Genomic DNA, 10,245 nt, shown 5'->3' with positions numbered 1-10,245 from the left:
ACTACCAAATTTACTGCTTCTCACTGACAATAGAGGAAACAGTGGTTTTTACATAGTTCTAACACTTGATAATCTATGGGAGTAATGCTAATCAGGATAATGAATTTAGTGTGTGTGTGTGTGTTTGTGTGTGTGTGTTTTAATTTTGGAAGCATGAAAAATAAACAGGTTCATGTCATCCAGATATTAGCTTAAGACATGCTTTGAAAATCAGAAGCCCATCTAGACACTGTGGTGCATGCTTGGGAGACTGAGGCAAAAAGATTGCAAGTGCAAGGCCAGTCTCATCAATTTATCAAGGTCCTAAGCAACTTAGTTAAACCCTGTTTCATAATAAAATTGTTTTAAAAAGGGCCAGTGATATGGCTCAGTGATTAAGCATCCCTGAGTTTGGTTCCCTGTACAAAAAAAAAAAAAAAAAAAGAAAAGAAAAAAGTAAGAAGCCTTCTACTATATCTTTAAAAAATATTTTCACAATAGAGGACCAGAATATTTGCCTCTGGATCCAACCATGCAATGGAAGCATGTCATAGAAGGCTAAGGATATTAGGGGTTGGAAAACTATACTAGGCAAAGAACTAGCATTAAGATCAGGACTGAAATACATTAAAGTGGATAATTTACCTGAAAAATTCTGATCCCTAAACATCATGGAGTCTACCAATATGACATCTCCCAAGAGCATGCTGAACATAGATGATGGCTCAAATCTTGATGGATATAGGGATTACAGAGTATACAGCTATAAATCTGATAATGGAGTTTGCCTTATGACATGTGACCACAATTCTAGATGATAGTAAAATTTATTAAAGTTATGCTAAGAAATCTACTATTGATGCAGATGATGTATGATTGTCAATACAGTGTCCAGTTGACTGGTCTTTTACCTTTCCTTCCCCAAGGGATTTTTCAACTAGATATTGCAAAGAAATTCACCCCCTTTGCTATTGATCAATCAAATTCAGGTCCTAGATTGCTACATGATAGATACTGCTCCATAGCTTCAAACTACAGGCTCAAGTATTTGTAAGAAAAGGCATCTACTTCTCAGAAAGAAAAACGGTTCTGCAGTTGAATGTTGGTTCAATTACTAGCAGACTACGTATTTCCACACTAAGAACATTGACTCCACAAACCATGTCTGACTCAACTAAAGTAAGACTCCAGTGTGTCTGACAGGGAAAAGGTTTACAGTATAAATATCTATTTTATAGTACCCAGATGAAAAACATCAGCTCCTACAACATGAACAGTTCCGAATGTTATGGTAATCCATCATTAATTGAATCCAAAAGTATTCTTATACCACTAATATGGTATCATCACAAAATATTGCCAATGAATCATCAAATGCATTGAAAATAAAATATGAAGAAGATAATGATGATGATGATGACGATGATAATTTGTGATCCAGCCTTGATGCATGTAAGATGTATACTTGGTCTTGAATCCATTGTACTGAAATTAAAGAAGCACTGGATGTTTTTGAGATGTGTTTTAGAAAATTTAAATATCATTTAATGAGCAAATAATAGTTACTGTTATTTTCAAAAAAAACAAAGATAAAAAGACCCTCATCTCCTGCAGCCAGAAGGCAGAAAGTAAAAAATCAAAATTAACATTTTTGATTGTAAGGATGGCAGGAGTTAAGAAGCTGAACTAATAGCTATGGCAAATCTCCTACTCTAAAGGTAGGATTCTCATAAATATGGGACCATGAGGTCTGGGATGAATATACTTAAACATTTTGAGCTTCATCGTGCTGAACTCTCCAGGCAAGCAGAAGAATCCCTGTTCCTTGCTTAAGAAGAACAAATGTCCATTTTTTAGAAACTTTGAAATGGTGATGGCTCATGAGGTCAGTTTTTTCTCTTCAATAAAATAAAATTCAACATGAAAGTAGCTTCAGTGTTTCACCTAGTTGATTATGTTATCTAGATTGCTGGAGTCAGTTCTGCTACTGTGCTTCAGTGGCTACCTTGCAGCTTGGAAATTATTTCTCCAAGTGTGGTCTACAGACCCCAAGGGATCCTTTCAACAAGTGCACAAGCTAAAAATATTTTCAAAATAAGATGTTTTGCCTATTCTGCATGGTTGAAATTTCCACTGAAAATACCAAACCAATGGTATCCTTTTTGCCTTAGCCAAAAATACCAGGATACTGAGACCGCACTGTACTAATATTCATCACTGCTCTTTTTTAAGCCTATTTTCCTAGGAATTTTCTTGACAAAGCAGTCACGATTATTCATTTCTAAAATTAATCCTTGAGTGCATGTCTTTTTAAATATTCCATGTGACAAAATAGGAAATACACAAAGTTTCTACAGCATATGAAAGTATGATACTTTTATCAAAAAAAAGCACTTTTGAAAGAATTTGTTAAAAATCAAATAATCCCTGTTAATGGAACAACATTTTGCCTTGAAATAACAACTTCCAGGCAATTGATGGTTAATCAAACTTGGTTATTTGGCAGTCACTTTCTCAAAAATGAACAAAGTAAACTTGCAATTTTGAGTAAAAAAATTTGATGGTATTTGATGGTAAATTTGTTTTCAATGATAAAGTTTGAGGTTTCAACTGAAAATCATAGGAAATCTGTATATCATTTCATGAGCTTGACCACTTTGTAATACTTACAAGACTTTTAAAAATGAAATTGGCAATTTTATTAAATAATGTGACTCTTAAAATATAATATAATTAAATGCATCAGCATTTAAAAGACCTGCCTAATTTGGTGTGTTAGTATTTAGAAATACTAACATCATTGCGTGATGTTACAAGATCATGCATGGCTAAAGAATTTACTTAGAGCACATGACAGACCAATGGATTTTAATATAACCAAGGATGAAGTGTTCATGGAAATTATTTCAGATTCCACAACATAACTGTGCTTTAAGAGGTTACTACTTGCCAAATTTTAATGTAGTGTTAAAGAAGAATGATCATAACTATCCAAAACCTAACTATCTACATTTTCTTTCCTTTATAGGTACATATTTGGGGGGTTGTATTTTCTGTATATACAGAAGATACAAGTTCTGAATGAATCTGAAAACAGAATTTAGCTATCTTACATTGAGTCAGATATCAAAAAGACTTGAAAAATGCAGAATAATGCCATTTTTCTCACTACTTTTTGACAATATGGTTATTTTTCATTAAAATATATCACATATATTAACTTGTAATGGCTTGTTTTTGTTATTTTAAAACAAATTAACACAGATATATTTTAATACTTCTGTTTAATTTGTAGTATGACATGTTTTGGTACATATAACACACATAAGTGAAAGCTCTTCAGAGTTATCCTATACTGTTAAGAATATAAATGGATTTTAAGATTAAGAGGTTTAAGAACCACTGGTCTATAGTCAATGAAGTGTGAGTGATGGAACTTCTTTAGTATATAAGGGAAGGTGTCAAAAACCTCATAGCAGTAAAATGAATTTGTTACATAAAACCAGAAAATTACCAGTTGACCCCTGTGTCCTGGGGGGACCCAGAGCAGAATCTAAAGTAATAAGGAATGTCCAAGTGAGGGAGATAGTCTGTCTTCTGTCATCTAGGACCCATGATAGGAGATGCTATTATGAACTGGGAACACCAGTGTCAAAGGGAGGGTAGAATTACAGAGTCCATATTATAACTCTTAATAATTAAAGAAAAAGTAGAGACAATTAAAGTAACAGTAAGAATGTCATGGCAATCAGAGCCCTTGACTCTCTAGAATCTTTGTTGTAGCTAAGAGACCATAACATCTCTGGGAGCAAAACAAGTGGAAATCAAGTGATAGTACTGCTTGACTTTTGTAATTAAACAAATATTTTGAGAGAGAAAGCCAAAATCTGATGCCAGTTGATGCAATGTAAAATCACAAACCTGGGTTTCCAGCCTTGAACCAGTTCTCAGATGCACGGTCAATGGATTGAAGGAGAGTCAGACACTCCAAGGAGGATCCTGCATCCCAAAGCATATGCAGTAATACTCTCCCAGTCCTTACTCAGAACTACCTAGGTTGATTTACTCAGTTACACTGGGAAACAGGGATGCTCATATCTTTTGAAGGCTATTGAATAAAGGGCCCAAGATGTCAGGGACACCGGGGGTGCAAAAATACCCATGGAGAACATGTGATAAATGATAACCTAGACCAAGTCTATATATTTCTATCTCACAATGGGTCCAATGGATCTATAGGCTACTCTCGTGTTTCCTTCTCTAATCCCTGTAAGAGTATAACTATACCCTAGGAAATAAGAAATTCATCAACTTCATTTCCCAACCTGTGAAATAATAAAGAGCCTTTATAAGAGAAGAGGTCAAATGGAACAAATTGAAGCAACTAGCCAAGATACTAAATTATAAGCAACATTATAACCCAGCTAGAGTTGCAGAGAGTAGTGCAATCCTTGAAGATTTAAAGGATACAGGGATGATGGTCTGCAACATATTCTTGTTTAATTCACTAGTATGGCCTTGTAAAATACAGATGGATATAGCAGATGGTGATAGACTACAGTAAACTTAACAAATGGTAGCCCTAATCATAGATGCTGTGCTGAAGATAGCATCTTTACTAGAACAGATAAACACAGCCTCTACTTTGTAGTAGCTATTGATTTCCTCAATGTATTCATTTCAATGCCTATCAGGAAGAAGACTCAAAAACAGTTTGCATATCCCTGGGACAGAGGGCAATACATTTTCACTGGCTTGTCCCTCCTCCTATCTGCCACAATACAGAACAAAGGAAACTAGATCATCTCAGTACTCTACAGGTCATTACACAGGCCCTTTATATCGGTGACATGTAACATTCATCTTATTAGCATGAAATGATATATACTGTATATGGCCTGGTAAGACCCACAAATGTAGGAAGATAGAAAGTAATTTACAAGAGTTTCAAAGAGATTGATGAAGATTTTTAAAGGTCCTGAGAGAGCCATGCAAATGTGCCATTCAGATGTCATTTAGAACCTATTCCTATGGGATGTGGCTTGACTGTTCTAGTAAGTTGCTTTAACTCATAACTTCTGTAAGTCTGGTCAGAGCTTTCTTAGAAATGTGCTACAGTATTAGAGTACCTCTTCCCAATTCCCGCTTATTCCCCTTCTCTAATTACAGGTGTCATATTTGCATCATGGTCTGAAGACCAACAACTAATTCTTCTTTATCTTCATTGGTATTTCCCCTAATAAATCCCTTGCACATTTAATCCCATCTCTACTTTTCCTTCTCAGAAAACTTGAGATAAGAGATCCAAAGTCCTGGGACAGGCTAGGGCATTCTCTATGCAATATAAAGATCAATTTATTACAACTTGTACCAAATACCACTAAGAAAGAAGCACACATTTTTATGAGTCTTTGGATTTAAAAAAAAAAGTATTTTCCACACATTTAAATGCTCTTCTAATTCATATCAAGTGAAATAGAAGGTTGTTAGTATTCAGTGGAGCCCCAGGCAAGCGTTGAGTAATCATATACCAGTTATTTGTCACAAGTTGGGTATTGTTATGTCCAGTAAGTATTAATATCAAGCAATAGCAACTTACCACATTTGGAGTCCTGAGGGAGCAAGTGTGTTACACAGAGGTGACCCAAACACTAGCATTACTCACTTCTGTTATACTGGTGCATTCCTTTTAGATCACACTGATGGTATCATTGAGGTTTCCTTATGACCAGCTGACATACAAAGAAATAGCACAGATCAGGTTCATAGATGGATTAGCATTATGTAATGGTACTAGTCAAAACTAGACTTTACCACAGGGCATTTTCACTCATGGGGATGACTCTGAGAAACAGATGTAAAGGGAATTCTTCCTAGTGAGCAGAAACTTAAGTACTAGACTATGTGAAAGAATAAGTTTTAATGTCAAAGGATGCACACGCACTCTTGGACAGCAACAAATGGCTTAGATAGATGATCAGGGTCTGAAGAGAGCAAGAATGATAGTTTTATGAGTTTGGGGAGAGAGGTTATTGGCAGATTAACAGAAGTAAGCACAAAGTATGGGGATCTTTCTAGTGTTAACAACGATCAGTTAATTCAGAAGAAGCACTGAACAATCAGGTAGAAGTGAAGCACCTAGTGGTGTTCACCACCCCAGTGTTTATATAGTGGGTTCAGAAATGGAATAGGGAAGGTGGTAAAAATGAAGGCTATGCATGTTTTCCTTAGTGTGGAAACACACCTCTCACCACAGGTAACCTCACTAGATATTATCACCATTGATATCCAATCTGTGAGCAGTAAAATCCATGCTTAAAGATCAATATGGTATCAGCGTTTGAAAAGAACATTAGCTACTTGATAGAGAGTTGACTACATCTGACCTCTTCCACTCTGTGGGGCACGACAATTTATCCTACCTGAAATTACTAAGCATTCTGAGTATAAATTTATCTTCTCTGCCATAGTACCTCTGTTGGACAACCTGAGGGAAAGTAGATTTGAGTGATACAAATGATGGACTGCAATACCGTGGAGGCCCTGCTCATACCCTATCATCCTACACAAGACAGCATACTCAAATTTGTTGGAAATTTTTGTTCATATCAACAATGGCCGACCTCAAACACCTAGATTTTTCTCTGGCTATGGGAGCTTATTCAACTAGTGCACACAAGCAGGGAGAAATTCTATGGAGGTGATGCTCTGTTAAAATGGCCACAAATTATTTGACATTTCTTCCATCAAGAGGTGAATTTCTGCCACTTGAATCTGGGCTGGTTTTCTGACTTACTTGAATAGAAAGTGAGGATGTGTGACTTCCCAGGCTAGGTTAGAAACAGCTATGTAGATCCCACCTTTTCTGCTCACTCATGGAGCCCCAAGCCATAACATAAAAAATATAAATACCTTTAGATTTTCAGGGTATCAGGAAGCTCAAGCAATGTGGTAAGACCACACTACGTGTTCCAGTTGCTAGTCTCTGCTGATCCCAGTGTTTGATCCCAGATCAAGTGCAAGTTGTAATAAAAGAAGCATCTGAGTTACTCTGGTCCCTTTTGTTCAAGTCACTTTGAGTCACTTGAGACTTAGTGAAGTCACCAAACATTGTGGAGCAAAGACAAGCTATCTTCACTCTGCCCTGTCCACAGAACCCTGTCACTTCACTAGAGAAGTGAACACAGAGTATGAGGGTTTTTTTTTGCTGCTGCTGAATCCTAGGGTGGTTTATTTCAAGCAATCAATAACCAGAGTCTCCCCTTAGGAATAAGGTTCAACTAATGAGGAACAAGAGTTGGTTAATTAATTCTCAACTTCTTTATTCCTTAAATTCTGAAATGTGTTCTATAAAGGTTCTCAGAGGATGCCCAGAAGGATTAAGCCATTTTGGTCCACAGAGGTAATTGATTCATAAACATACCTTTTATTTTATTTCCTGTGTTCACTGTTTTACTTTATAATCTAACTCTGCTTCTGAAGTTTTATCTCTCAAATAAACTGCTTTGTACTCAAACTACTTTTCTGCTTTGTAGAAACCTAAACTAAAAAATATATATATTTTTTTGTTGGTTTCTGGTTTTGTTTCTATATGGACCATGATAGTCCTTCCATGTCACTTATTGAAACACATTATCTCCCTTCTGACTAACAGTAGCACTTCTATATAGATCAAGTGCCTACTTATAATTAAGCCTCTTTCTGGGAAATCTATCATATTCCATGAGTGTATTTATCTGTCCCAGAACTAGTATTAAGTTTACCTATTTGTTAGGACCAATGTTTTCATGTCTCTTTTCTTATTCAAGAGAATAAGTGAAATTTATATTTCCATGTAAATTTTGCAGGTTTGTCAAGTTATTCACATACTTATTGGGGTCTCCTAACAACAGTGTGAAAGGGTTTTCCTTTTTTCCGCACCCTCACTAACACCCTTTATCTTTTTTTTTATAATAACCATTCCAAGAGTATAAAGCAATATCTCGTGGGTTTGATTTTCATTTCTCTGATTAGTGGTGATGTTGAGCACATTTTTATATACCATTTGAAATGTCTTCTTTATTTGACATTTGCATATTTTCTTTGGGGAAATGTCCATTCAGGTCTTTTGCTCATAATTTAATTTGGTTATTTGGTTTTTATGCTACTGACTTATATGAGGTGCCTAAGTTTTTCCCTTTTTGGTACATATTATTCATACAGAATAGGGGTTATAATGGTGGAATATTCATGCATGCATATAACATGATTTGATCAGTTTTACTCCCCAGTGCATTCCCTCCTCCCTCCTGTTTATACCCTTCCTCAGATCCAATGGTCTCCTGCTGAGGGGCTTGCCCTTCCAGCATCAAATTGAGGGTTCAGAGAAACCCCTCTGGAGATGGTTTCAGAGAACTGTGTCTGCTTTATTGCACAACAAAAATAGTTTTTATAGTGGGTATGTGCCAATTTACATATAACAGTCACAATAGGCCAGAGGTGACACACAACAATTATAGTACGGGAGTCCAAACACTTAGAGTTCAGAAACTGCCACACGGGCTGACCTTGGACCAACAGGGGAATAACTTCCTGTCAAAGAAACAAGGAAATTGTGCTTGCCAGTGTTCTGACAGCATTTTTTCCCATAACATAGTATTCTACATTAGGACTTCCCTGTTGCACAATGAGCAAGATAAGCATTCCTCCCTGAGGGTCCAGAATCAGGCTCACCAACAGTCTCCCTTCTACTTTTTGACATCTTCTTTTTCTTTTTTCTTCCCTCTAACTTCTACATATGAGAGAAAACTTATAACATTTGTCTTCCTGAGTCTGGTTTATCTCACTCAACATCATGCTATCCAGCTCCATTCATTTTCCTTAAAATGGCATAATTTCATTCTTTTTTTACTAAATAAAAGTCTATTATGTATATGTGCCACATTTTCTTTTTCTATTCATCTGTTGATGAACACCTAGATGATGACTAAGTTTTGATTGGAAAAAATACCATACAAAATGAAATGTTTTTATAAATACATGTAACATATATGTGTATAATGTAACATATACATATTTATGTTATATATATTAATTGAAAAACTTTACACATGTATCATATTTAAATCAACTGAATCTGCCCTCATGGGCTATAGGTATTGGTACAGTTTAGATATGAATTTTCCCACAAAAGCTCATGTAGGAGACAATGTAAGAAAGTTTAAAGGCAAAATGATTGGGTTACAAAAGCCTTAATCTAATCAGTGCATTAATTACCTGATAAGGATTAACTGATGGTAACTATAGGCATGTAGGGTATGGCTGGGGGAGGTAGATCATTGGGGGCATGATTTGGGATATATATTTTGTCCCTGGAGAGTGAAGCTGGCTCTCTCTACTTCCAGATGGCTGTGTCCTGAGCCCCTTTTCTCCACCACGTTCATCTGCCATGATGTCCTGTCACACCTTGGACCCAGAGCAATGGAGCTGTCCATCTGTGGACTGAGACCTCTGAAACCATGAGACCCAAATAACCTTTTCTGAAATTGTTCTTGTCAGGTCTTTTGGTCATAGCAATGCAAAAACTGACTAAAATAGGTATTAAGAGAAGTATCAGATAAAACAGCAGGCTCCTAAGAAATCCTAAAAGGATTTCTATGGAACTTACCCAGAAAGCTAAGAGTTGGCCAATTCATTATTAAAGCTTAGAAAGAGACTAATACAATTTATCATACAAGGGTCTATTCTCCCCAAAAGTTTGAAAGATCATAGGTGATATGATAATCAGTTATATGAAAATTAAATCATGTCACTAACAATTGAGTTACCATTTTGGAGAAATTTTCAGACCATAAACATAAAAATGTAGGAGATATATATGTTTTCTATGAGATTATGGCCCCACATGACATCATTATAGGAAGGTCTGAATTACAATCCTTATTTAATACTGTTAAGTGATAAAATAGTTCTTTTCTCTCCACGATACCTCAAAGTTTAAGGCTGATCTTAGGAGAAATATCACAAGGTGGTCTACCAGATCAGGAAGACTCAAAATTTTTGTCAATGAACTAGAAAGAAACATCAGGAATACATTCATCAAATTGGGAGTGTTCTTAAATTAAGAAACCTTCCAAAATAATTAAATAGACTTAAAAATTAATCTTGAGAAATATTGGTTGAATAGTACTTCTTAAAAAGCTGAAGTTCATTCATTATAAATAGAATATTGTCCATTTGGCTATAAGTACACACACACACACACACACACAGGAAAAAAAATGATAA

General features: G+C 35.7%; 1 pseudogene; it reads left to right on the top strand.

The window, feature by feature from the left end:
• Positions 1–650: 650 nt before the first annotated feature.
• On the top strand, positions 651–1,415 carry LOC114085056 (transcription initiation factor TFIID subunit 9-like; annotated as a pseudogene).
• The last annotated feature ends 8,830 nt before the right edge of the window (positions 1,416–10,245 follow it).

The sequence above is a fragment of the Marmota flaviventris genome, chromosome 2 (genome assembly GCF_047511675.1).
Source record: "Marmota flaviventris isolate mMarFla1 chromosome 2, mMarFla1.hap1, whole genome shotgun sequence".
In the NCBI taxonomy this organism is placed as follows: domain Eukaryota; kingdom Metazoa; phylum Chordata; class Mammalia; order Rodentia; family Sciuridae; genus Marmota; species Marmota flaviventris.
The sequence above is the reverse complement of the archived record's forward strand: the minus strand, read 5'-3'. Positions and strand labels throughout refer to the sequence as shown.